Source organism: Vicugna pacos, chromosome X (assembly GCF_048564905.1).
Source record: "Vicugna pacos chromosome X, VicPac4, whole genome shotgun sequence".
NCBI lineage: Eukaryota > Metazoa > Chordata > Mammalia > Artiodactyla > Camelidae > Vicugna > Vicugna pacos.
This window is the reverse complement of record NC_133023.1, coordinates 99,024,669-99,037,965: the sequence shown is the minus strand read 5'-3', so window position 1 is coordinate 99,037,965 and position 13,297 is coordinate 99,024,669. Positions and strand designations below refer to the sequence as shown.

Here is a 13,297-nt window from a genome sequence, read left to right as displayed (position 1 = left end):
TATGTCCACACAAAAACCAGCACACAGATGTTTATAGCAGCTTTATTCATAATTGCCAACAACTTGGAAGCAACCAAGATGTCCTTTAATAAGTGAATGTCTGAATAAACTGTGGTAAATACAGACAGTGGAATATTGTTCAGTGCTAAAAAGAAACGAGCTATCAAGCCATGAGAAGACATGGAGGAAACTTTGATGCATATTACTAAGCAAAAGAAGCCAATCTGAAATGGCTACATAGTGTATGATTCCAACTATATGACATTCTAGAAAAGGCAAAACTATAAAGACAGCAAAAAGTTCAGTGGTTACCAGGGATTAGGGAGGAGGAGGGATGAATAGGTGAGCACAGAGGATTTTTAGGTAGTGAAGACATTTTGCATGATACTGTAATGATGGACACATGTCATTATACATTTGTCCACACCCGCAGAATGAATGTAAAACACAGAATAAACCCTAACATTAACTGGATTCTGAGTGATTATGACTTGTCTTTGCAGGTCCATCATTTGTAACAAATGCATCACTCTGATGGAGTTGTCTGTAATGGGGGAGTCTACACATGTGTGGGAACAGGGGGCATATGGGAAAGCACTGTGTCTTCCTCTCAATTTTTTCTGTAAATCTAAAACTGTTCTGATAATATATAGTCATTTAAAAAAGAAAGCATTTTAAAGAAGAGGAAATGATTGACTCTGTCAAATGCTGCAGTTAGCGCCAAATAAGACAGGGACTGAAAACTGACCATTTAATTCAGCAATGGAAAGGCCACTGGATGTCCTTGATAAGAGCAGCTTTGACTGGTGATGATCATGATAGAATTGTTGAATGAGTTCAAAGGGAAATGAGAGAAGAAGTAGAGTCAGAAAGCAGAGAAATGGGGTTATAACTCGAGGGGGTGGTAGGTTCAAGAGATGATTGTTCAAAGATGGACGATCTTACAACATGTTTCTATACTGATAAGAATGACCTGTAGAGAAGGAGAAAGTACTAATTCTGAAGAAGCGGGTTATTATTAATAATAAACCTTCCAAATAAAGGAGGTAGACTGGATTCAGTATACAAGTAGAGAGTGTTCACTTTACATAGGAATAAATATATTCCACTCATTTTAAAAGGAAGAAGGCAGAATAGATGGAAACAGATTGAGAAAAGTGGGTAGATTGGTGCCAGAGACATGTAGAAGTTCTCTCTTTTGAAAATAGCTTTATTGACATGGAATGCATATACTATAAAATAAATCTATTAGTATGTACAATTCAATGTGTGTTTTTGTATAATCACAGAGTATAATCACAACCATCAGTACCACATAATTTCAGAATATTTTCATTGTGCTGAAAAAAGAAAAAAGCCCATATTCATCATCAGTCATTCCCATATCCCCAGTCTCTGGCCCCCGGCAGTCACTAGTGTACTTTCTATCTCTATGTATTTACCTATTCCGGACATTACATATACATAAAATCATATGCATACTTCGATGAAAAATTGTTCATTTTATGCTGCCCTTTCTATTTTTTAAGTTGTCTGAGAAATAAAAAAAAATGAATAGCATAACAACTGGAGAGAAATACAGTAAAATTTTGACACTGGTAATCTTTTTTTTAACTTTTTGGGGGGGGATAATTAAGTTTATTTCTTAATTTTAATGGAGGTACTGGGAGTTGAACCCAGGACCTCATGAATGTTGGGCATGCACTACCACTGAGCTATACCCTGCCCCGTGGTTATCTTTTTTTTTAAACAGAAGTTTATTCTTAAATGTACAATAGGTTCAAAGACAATACTTCACTCTAGCTGTAGGTGGCAACAGATGTGATGGCACGGAATCCAGACGTGTAAACAGGAATGGAATTAAGGATCATCACTGGCTCGGGGGCAAGGAACAGCTTACTTTTGGCCAGATTTCTTAATTCCACCTGTGGCCAGCAGGCCTTCTCCAGCAGCCTTCACTTTCAGCACCTGCAGTTTCTTCTGCTCCTCTTTGCGCTTCTGCTTGAACGCCTTATCTCGTCCACCTCCTTGGCCTGCTTCTTAGGCAGCAGGGCTGCTTCTTGCCACTTTGGCGCCCGGACATGGCTCCTGCCGCCACCGGAAGCAGACTAACGCTGGTTATCTTCGCATGGCGGCTTTATGGATGGCTTTCTTTTCTTCTCTATACTTTAATGTGCAATTTTAATGTTTCTATAAGGAACATGTTTTACAAAAAAACTTAGGTTTTCTTTTTTTAAGAATCAGGAGAAGTTCAAAAATGTAAAAGGGTTAGCACATTATGAAAAAAATCCAATGAATATTTTAACTTAAGTTTGCTCTAAAACTCCATCTCCTTTTCTAAAATTCAATATACAACAGTGTCTGATTTTTTTTTCTCAATCCTACTATAGATCAGAATTGAGTCTGCTTTATACACTGCTTAATTCTCTAGTGTCTTAAGGTTCGTTTAGAGTTAATGGTTGTCCTGTTGCTGAAAGAGTACAGGCTGACTTGAGAATATACTAGTGATGGATGACTTTCAAAAGGCTGATTTTCTGGAAAAAAAAACACCAATCCCCCCACTGGATATAAGCACTATTGAAAACATTTTAACAAAGACGTGTTGCTGCCAAAACCAAAGAAAGGTTGTCAGCGGCTAGCAAACGGTATTCTGAGAGAGCTGTCATAATTATAAAATAAGCTCTCAGGTTCTGAACTCTGGAGTAAAATAAGGTTGAACTGCAGGAAAGAAAAATTCAAGAGTTAGACTCGCCAACTCAAACAATAGGGCGCATTGGTTACTTTATTCATTTAGTCTTGATCTTCCAGGACACAGAGACAAATCCTCATCTTTACTCACTGATCTGATCAATTAAAAAATTCTTATCGGATAACAAATAGGGAGGCATATAGTTCTCAAGGTTATTTAATTAACTGTGGCCAATAAAGACACAATCTAAGAGTTTGAGAGACAAGGGTCAGTGAAATAATCTTCAAATGAAAAGTTACTCTAATCACTGGTTTGCCCATCACAGAGTGGAACATATCTATAGAGAGATAATTACCGTCCTCAGCAAAACAAATGAGATATGACCTGAGAAAAAGTTGAGGTCGATAAACTTAATTTTCAATCTCAATTAGAATGATCCTATCATTCTCTCATTCAACGCTTTATTAAGTTTTTAAAATAATCACCCAGCTTAATATTCTTAGACAATTAAGGCTTAAAAGTTATCTTTTGGTTATCAGGGAAAGGGGGTGGGAAGGGATAAATTTGAGAGTTTGAGATTTACAAATGTTAGCCACTATATATAAAAATAGATTTTAAAAAGTTTCTTCTGTACAGCACAGGGAACTGTATAATAACCTTTAGAGAAAAATATATGAAAAGGAATATATGTCTGTATATGCATGACTGGGACATTGTGCTGTACACCAGAAATTGACACATTGTAACTGATGGTACTTCAATTAAAAAATAATGAATTAAAAAAACTATCTTTGGGTGCTAACTTCTAATGCGCCACCCTCCATATAATGGAAGCATTTTCATCCATGCACTTTTCCTCATGCCCAACTGGTTGCTAGGTTCTGATGATTAAAACTACATGATATGGCTCACAAATCTATACTCTCCATTTTATTACACCTTCTCCAGTTCAAATGCTTATCACACCTCTCTAAGAATATATCAGCCAAATGATTCCCTATTTCTTCTCTTTGTCTGAAACAGTCTGTCCTATGTATTACTGCTCCTGCCACAGAAGTGAGCTTATTCCCGTGGAAAGCCAAATATTCCTCATGTGCTCTTGAAGCCATCTCCTTTCAATTTCCCGATGAGTCTGTTGCTATAGTAATTATATCTTCATGCTGAACATCTTCTCTACTGGAATACTGACATCAGCCTGTTAACATGACCAAGTAACTGCTTACAGAAGTTCTCCCTTGACCCAACAACCACCTGCAGATACCATTTCTTTACGTCCCTTCATAGCAATAATTTTCTAAAGAGTCACCTTCATTTTCTATCACATCTTTCTCACTTCCTGTTCCCTCTCTCACAATTCCAACTACGTTTCCATTATAGCCACTCCACTAGAACAATATTTTTTGGTAAATCCTACAACCTTCATTTTATGGTGGTAAGCATCAGGTGAGAGTCACCATGGCCAACACTCAGCTTGTTTTCCTCTTACTTTATTGATCAGTCTTTTCCATGTCCATTCTTAATTTCTTGTACCTGACTTGGAAATTCAGAATTCTGTATGGCTCACTTCTGAGCTGCCTTCTTTTTTATACAAAATTAATCACTGATCTCACAAATTTCCACGTTTTTAAATACAGCCCATTTAACAATTATTTTCAAATTTATTTCTGAAGTGTTGACCTCTCCTTAGAGCTTAAGACTCATACAAAAGTTTGCCTGAAGTCTCTTCTTGGATATCTCACAGGTATCTCAAACCTAATATTTGCAAAACTGAAATCCTGATCTTCATCTCAAAACCCTTACCCAGGCTTTGCTTTCTTTCTTAGAAAATAAAGCAACCATCCAGTCAATTATTCAAATCAGAAACAATGAGTCATTCTTGATTTCCTCTATCGATCATATCCAACTAAATTTATCATACAGTTATACATCCAGTTATACCCTCCTATATAGCTCTAGCTCTGCAGCAAGCCGTCAGTGTTTCTCATCTGGAATGCTGAAACAGCCTATATATATATACATAATCTTCAGCCCTGACTTGGTCTCTTCTGTGAACGAGTACTAACTATCAGAATATTTGAGGGCTGCTCATTGCCATTTTTAGGTAGAACCATAGACTCCTTCAAATGAAAACATATCCCAGCACCTGCAAAAATCCATCATTTTACATAAATTAGATTTACGTACTATTCAGTAACACAGCAGAAGTATTTAGCAAAGTACATCCTGCTAGGCACATATTTGTGACTTGTAAACTGAAGAGCAATTTATAAACTTGTCCAACAGGAGAAAACAGTGAAGAGCCGTGACCCTCAGAAAACAGGTAGTACCCTCAGTGCTTTAAGAGCTGCTTACTTATGAGCTAATACCTGTGTGAAGACTACGAGATGAAATCCACACTATGATTTGTATGCGCTTTGTAAGGTGATTACTTTTCAAATTGACTGGATCTCTATTTAAACCTCATGTTCTGGATCACAGCAATCTTCACCTTTTAATCTATAATTTTAAAAATTAAATCTTAAATTTTGAGGTGATTATAGATTCACATACAGTTATAAAAAAACAATGCAGAAAGATACTGTGTACCCTTTATCCCGTTTCCTCCAAAAGTAACATCCTCCAAAACTGTAGTACAACAACCAAGATGTTGACATTAATAAGTCAAGATACAGACCATTTCCACTGCCACAAGGCTCTCTCATTCTGTTCTTGCATAGCAAACGCCATTTCCCTCTTGCCCTCACCCCTTCCTTAACCCATGGTAATAACTAATCTGTTCTCTATTTCTATAATTTTGACATTTTAAGAATGTTATACAAACAAAATTACACAGTAAGCTTTGTCATGGCTTTATTTCACCCAATATTATTTTCTGGAGATTCACCGAAACTGCTGTACGTGCCAATAGTTCACTACTTTTTTTATTGCTGAGTAGTATTCCAACATATGAATGTGCCATAGTTTGTTTAATCATTCATCCATTGAAGAACATTTGGGTTGTTTGTAGTTTCTGGCTATTATAAAGAAAACTTCTATGAATATTCATGAACAGGCTTTTGTGGGAACATAATTCTTCATTTTTCTAGAATAAATGTCCCAAAGTGAAATTGCTAGGTTGTAGAGTGGTTACACGTTCAATTTTTTTGTTGGTTTTTAAAGAAACTGTCAAGCTGCTCCCAGAGTATCTGTACGATTTTGCATTCCCACCAGCAATGTATGAATGGTCAGTTTTTCCACATCCTCTACAGCATTTGATGCTGTCACTATTGTTAACTTTAGCCATTCTGATAGGTGTGCAGTGATGTCACATGAGGTTTTAATTTGTCTTTACCTAGTGGCTAATGATAATGAACATTTTTTCATGTGTCTGTTTGCCATTTTTCTCTGTATTTTTGTATTTATATTTTGCATTTTCAACCCTCCTATGTACAAACTGAGCTTTGCCATATGTCTAGATAGACCTTGAATTTGGATTATAATTTTGGAGTGATTCATAATGTATCTAAGAGGCAGTGACTGGTTTTTATGTAGTTCTTTCACCGCAGGGCTGTAATGTCATTTTCTCAAGTCATTTAGTAGATATTACCTCAGTCACATTAATCTTAGAAAACTTTTATATAGGAAAAGTCAGCCCCAAATATTATGTGTGTAGAAAGTAATTCAAACACTCTGCAAATTTTTTTCTGCCTAGAAAATAACCTGTTTGGACTGTCATGAGGCTAAACTGATAGCAGATTTTTAGGCTGGTCATGAACTTCAGTGGAAATGGTTTCAAATAACATGAACCAGTAACAGTTCAAAACAGACACAGAAAAGAGGTGGCAGGTCTTATCTGTGAATATCTTAGCTCAAGGACAGCCCATAGAAAGGTTACTAGCAAATTCAAGATATCTGAGAAACTCATCTTTTGTTGGGAGGTGGTTAATACTTTCGTCTTCTTAGGAAGTTGTTGAATGAATAGCATGCTTTTAGAAAATGCAGATTCATCAGTTTCCCACCTGACCACACTACTGCTGCTAGAGGTACACAAAATAGTAATAGGGAAGGAGGAGAAAGTAAAAAAGATTTTATTCCACTTTCTCTAAAATTCAAAAAAGAACCTTATAGGTCTTCTCTTTTTCAGTCTGCTACCCCAACTTACATTTTCTAAATATCCAAACTGAATATATTAGAATGTTTTCTTCAGGACACTATTTGTAGCACTACAGGATTCTCCAGATAAAGTCAGTGAATTCAGTAGTAGCAAGGACTACTACTAATGTACATAAGTACATTATTTACAATCAAGTTTCTTTTTAAGCAAAAGACTGTGCATATTAGCATCAGAAGTTAAGTGAAAAAATGTTTTACCAAGCCTTGACTACTGTATCCTATGTAGTTAAATAGCTTTCCTCAGGATTTAAAGTCTAAAGACCTCACTGTTTGAACACTAGAAGCTAAGTGAATGGTCCAGGGTTAGGCTTTTTTTTTTTTATCATTTGCATCTAGTCACATGTAATAGTAAGCTTAGCTACCATTTAATGAATGGTATGAAAGTGCTAAAGGAGTTTTCAGCCCACTCATTTAATGCTCATCTCAGTCCTATAAGCTAGATATTTTTGTCTCAGTTTTATATATAAGAAAACTGTGCTTTGAGAGATTAAGCCATTTATCCAGGGTGACACAGTTAGCAAGTTATAGAGCCATGCTTCCCTGTCCCCAAGTCCGTACTTTATACTGCTCTGATTTATGATGAATAGTCATCCCAGCAAATTCCCTGAGTGCTAAGAATGGGAGTGGGGGTGAGGGTGAAGATAGAAACATATTAAAAAAAAAAAAACTTTGAAGTCACAGAGCAGTCAATTCCTCGTTGTTACCCTAGTGGCTATCCCACAGAAAATTCAAAACTAAATCTCCTATCTCTCTGACAACCTTTTTTTTTCCTTCCAGATTTGTTGACAAGAAAGAAAAAATTTCTTTCTTGTCAACAAGAAAGAGAGAGAGACAGAGAAATGTTTTTTTTTCCCTAAAACCAAAACGAGATAAATCCCAATATATGTAGGATGGTTAATCCTCCATTAACACACAAACACACACAAAACACAACTATATTTCACATTTTTCACAAAAGTTGTCCCCTCCACCTCATCTCTCACATATATACCAATCATCTATTGTTAAAACAAGGTGTGGGCGTGGTGTTGAATAAATGATTGCCTAGGGGACACGACCTCTTCCTGGACAGCTACCATCTGAAAACACCAGCAAGGAACTCTGGGAGTCCGTGTAGGAATGATGGAAGGGGTAAAAGAGGTTCGACTCTGTGTACCTTTTAAAGAGCTTTGTTAAAAATGTGAATAACCATTTTATTCCTTTGAATAACAATCATCATCGCCTTGAAATTCTTATAGGTGAATCATACAGATGTTTAGCTCTAACCCCTCAGAGCCCAAAGCCAATAATAATAGTAGGAAATTCTTACCGAAGTTCTACTATGCTTCAGGAACTGATCCAATATCTATATACAGATTAAGTAATTTAATTATCACAACATCACTATTCAGTGGGTTCTAGTATCCCCATTTTATACGTGAGGAAACTAAGACGTAGTAATATAAAGACTCTTAACCTCAGCTCACACAGCTCATGGATACTAACTAGCTCAGCAGAAATAGGAACTCGGGTATCTTGGCTCCAGAGCACTTCTCTTCCTCACCTACTCTGCCCTACTGTGTGTTTATGTATGTGCGAGTGTTCCCTCCTAGTTTATAAACAAAAGATGAGCCAAGATGTGGGCTATCAGAGTGCAAAGGAATATATCACTTGCATATTGCTTGTCTTCCTACACCCGGCAGCTATTAAACACTTCACACGTACACCCCACGCTCGCACTGCACTGCCAGTCACGGCCCTCCTGCGCAGACTGATGAGAAAATACACCCCTGCTGCCTTGGAAAGCTCTGCGAAAAAGAGAGCTAATTCTTCTTTTAAAAAAATAGCAGAAACAGTCAGTAACAGTCCCATGATGATAAATTGGCTAAACACTGCCAGAATTTCTGAGGAAAACATTCAACTGAGGTTAAAAACACTGGTCTTGCGATGCCTTCAGAGATCCACGGGGTATCAGGTATTGACATTAGTTGCTCACGTAGAGAAAAGAACAAAATTATTTTCCCTTCTAAAACAAAGAGGGGCTAAGGAAGAAACACCAAAAATCTGACATGCAAATATTGAAGCGTATTTAAAGAAAAAGGAATAGGCTTTGAATGACATGCTTTTGCTCTAGTGTTTTAACAGATGAAATACAGGTTTGTTACTACATTTTTAAAAACCCCTTAGAGTAAATTAAGATACCAAAGGCAGGTACTGCGAATTAAACTGTATATATACCAGTTTGTTCTAAGTACGATGACCTTTTTGATTTTAGCCTCTTGCAAAATCTAAGCAGTGCGGTCATGGTGCCAATGCGGGTGAGAAACTCATGACGCAGTTTGAGGGCTCTGACAATTTATATAGATTTATGACTTTACTATAGTAAGGCTACTGAAAGACCCTCTGTCATACTGATGATGAAAATGATGGTAAGCCAACAAAGAAGGAAGTCAGAGAATGGAAGATAGATTGGTTGATGTGTTCCAAGGATGTAATATCCTGAGTACTTGTCTATTTCTGGGCATGTGCTGACACGTTGCTGGTCTACCTTGTTGAATATAGAAAATCACAAGGATCAGATTTGGGAAATGGGGAAAGAAAAATCTACACTGTCTGGCACTGTGTTGTGTTGTTTATATGAATTATTTCATTTAGTCCTCTTAGGACTGTGTGGGGAATGTAATCATCCTCATTTTCCAGAGAAGAGAACTGAGGTTTTAATATGAAGATCCTGCTGTAACCAAGGAGAAGCTTCAGGCTTTTGTCAGAAAGGAACTTAGTGTCCCATAGTACCACCAGGTACCCCTGGTGGTTACATGCAAAGACTGACTTCAAGGAGGTTCACCATATTCCCAGATTGGATTACGTCACCATCTCAAATGCACTTGTAAGTTCCTGCATGCTTTGTTCCTATCAAAACTGCAATTAATCAAATAATATTTTAATGTTCATCTTCCCCTAACAGACTAGCCTGTTAGCTCTGTATAGGTGGGACCTTTTCTGTCTTGTTCATTTCTGTAGCTCTAGCATTTAGTACAGTTCCCAGCACATAGTCAAAACTCAATAAATAGTTGCTGAATGAATGAATGGCTATAGCAGATCGAGTATCAGAAGAAATTTGGTTAAAGAAGAAAGAATTAGGTAGACATTGCCCAGTAATTTTTACATTTAAAAACTGCACATATATCTACTACTCAGACTACTGGGCGTTGCCTCAGGATCTTAGACATTGAGTCTTCTGTGACTAGAGGTCTGCATAAAGCCCTGATCCATTTGGGTAGGGCTGCTGTCAACTATCGTATCTTTCAAGTATCTCCCAAATTGTCTCACCTTACCACTGAGGCCTTGGCCAAAGCCCTGGATCCATGTCATTTGTTTCCCCACTCCTTGATGGTATTTGTCTTTACAGCACTCGTCATCACCTGTCATAGTGTATGTTTTATTTATTTATTGTCTGCTAGAGCATTCGCTCCATGAAGGTAGGGGGCTGTATCTATTTTGTTCAATGATGTAACTTCATTACCTGTTACAAGGTAGACACTCAGTAAATATCCTGACTTAGCAAACAGTAGAGATGAGCATGTCACAGAAAACATGAATTGGAGGATACACGGGAAGGAAAGGAAAGACGTAGAGCATCTTTAGGAAGACTTTGAAAAAATGGCAGTGAAGAGTTGTCACTGGCTTTTCTGTGGAAGAAGCAATTGCTCTAGTATCATAAGTGAATATATATAATTTGGGTCCAGCAAGAGTTGCTTTTGACTTTACAACCCTGCTTCATAGCTTAGGTACTAAATCTTTCAGAGTTTTCAGAGGTTCAGATTCTTCAAACTTTTCTTGATGGTTCTTTGCCTCCTTTTGTTTTTCCCATTTTTCTCCAGTTGAGGTTTTCTACGATTGTATTAGCTATACTCTTTGTTAATTTAAAAATATTCATTGAGTTCCTATCTTCTTGTTTGGATTGTTTTGGGGGATTAAGTAAATAAATGTATGTGTGTGTATACACACGTACACACATACATACATGTATTTAGACCACATATAGTAGCTGCTGAATAACTGGTGGCTTTCATCTTCCTCCTCCTCATCTTTCCAGAGATATCTCAGAAAATAATAGAAAGGTAAACTGATGGTGGGCAGTGATGATGAAAGAAGCAGAGGAAGGCACAGTATGCACCAAGAGAGAATTGGAAAGACATGAAAATATATGTTATACATTAAAGTGTCTTTCTTTAGAGAAGCATCTCTACATGCAGTTATCACTGTAAGTGTCAGGCACAACAGGCACAATTATTTTTAGAAGTCACATGAGGGATTCTAGCACAGTTCAATGAAACATCATCAATTTATTGAGATCTATAATTCAGTGGGCAAAGCAATGGGCAATCTATAAAGAGTTGCATGTGATGACCACACAATTGTGAGCAACACCAAGTGCTTTCATTTGAATGACTCACAAAACTATCCATTATAACAATGGTTGATATAAATTACCCTCTTTTGCTGGATAAGTAATAACGATAATTGTTTTGATGAACTGCTTATAGCATTATTCAAGTTTATATACTTCCATTTGTTTTCATATGTCTATCAAAATTATGACACCTGAAACCGATTATTCTAATTGTTTCTTCAAGACCAGATGACACGTGTTTTTCTATACACCAGGGCTAATGGCCCAAATCTCGTTTGCTTAGTCACCAAGGTGCCTTTGACTTTTATGTGTGTGTGTGTGTGTGTGTGTATGTATATATTTTTAATATATGTATATATAGGAGGCAGTCCTATATATGCATATACAGGAGGGGTAAACATATTTCTGGAAGTCCCTTTAGAATTATGTTAGCAATTGAATGAACATGCAATTATCCCTCATGCACCAAATAATTCCCAGAGGCCAAATTAGAACAATGAAATACTAGGTTAATGTAATTTCTCATGCAATATGTTTTCAGGTTTGTTGCTTGTGGATGTGTGTAAAAGGAAGAAAAGCAGTGAGAAGGTCTAGGTCAGCAAAAGAAGAGTGTAGAGATTGGAGGGTGGGGATGGTGAAAAATTAAGTAACCAAGAAAGAAGAATTTATAGAGTTAGAGAAAATGGAGTGGACACAGAACATTAGGATAGTAAAGGTCAGCTCTCAGGATTCACTAACTGTGAACCCGTTCATCCATCCATCCATACATCCATCAATCCATACAGCTAATACTAAATGACCTCTTACAAATAAGGCAACATATGTGCTACAGTGGTACCTCCTCCTTGTAAGGAAGACCAAATGTCTAAGCAACTAGGATACAATGAAGGACATGAGGAACTCATGAGGGGCTTAGGGTACTTCTCTGGGTGACAAAGAAGGGACAGTTTGTAAAGGCTGCAGTGGATCAATGACAGAATTATGAAAGAGGTGGTATTGGAGTTGAACTGTGAATGACAGTTAAGACTGGAAGTATAATATACAGGGAAGAAAATACTCAGAGAAGAGGGTGACTAAAAGCTTATAGGGAAAGTGAGGCTGGAAAAGTCCATTGGAGAAAAATACAGGGGTTTTCAAATACTAAAGACTTTGACCTTTACTCAGGAGCCAACCTTAACTACAATCACTGCTCCTGAAAGAGGACCTGGGTTGAGATATGAAGATAAAGATAAAACTACCTGTATTAGTTTTCTGTTGCTTCCTAGCAAATTAATACAAACTTAACAGCTTAAAATAACATACATTTATTATCTCACAGTTCCTTTGGATCAGGAGTCTGAGGATGGAATAGCTGTGTCCTTTGCTCAGTCTCATTAAGGCTGATATCAAGGTGTGGACTGGGGCTATAATCTTATTTGAGGCTTGGGCTTCTCTTCCAGATCCATTGGATTTTGGCAAAATTCAGTACTTGTATGACTGAGGTTCCTGTTTTCTTGCTGGCTGTCAACCAGGAGTCACTCTTAGCTCCTAGAAGCCACCCATATTCTCTGTCTCCATCTTCAAGCCTGCAACGTAGACTTCTTTTGTGTTGAATCTACTTGTTGAATCTCTGTCTTTCTCCATCTCTGACTTTGGGGCTCAGATTTAAAGTCTTGCCTGAATAGGTCAGGCCCACACTAATATTCTCCCTATCTTAAAGTCAATTGATTAGGGGCTTTAATTGTAACTGCTAGATCCCTTCATAACAAAGTGGTATTTGATTGAATACATGGGAGAAGGCGTGTCTACATCAGGGGCTAGGAATCCTGGTGGGAGGGGCTGCATCTCAAAATTCTGACTGTTATCATATCCACATCAGCCATCAACTTTTACTCATTTTTAACCTGTAAAATAGATCATGACAGTTTATGTACACAAACACACACACACATGCGTGCACCTTAACTGTATTTGTTACAATTGCCAGTACTTCTGATATATCAACACATCAACGGCAGAAAATGCATGTCATCATTCAGGTTGTAGATTCTATCAGGTTTAAAACAGGTATTAGCTATATTTTG

General features: G+C 37.2%; 1 pseudogene; it reads right to left on the bottom strand.

Moving 5' to 3' along the window:
- Positions 1-1,896: 1,896 nt before the first annotated feature.
- LOC116277466 (translation machinery-associated protein 7-like) lies at positions 1,897-2,083 on the bottom strand (annotated as a pseudogene).
- Positions 2,084-13,297: the final 11,214 nt, after the last annotated feature.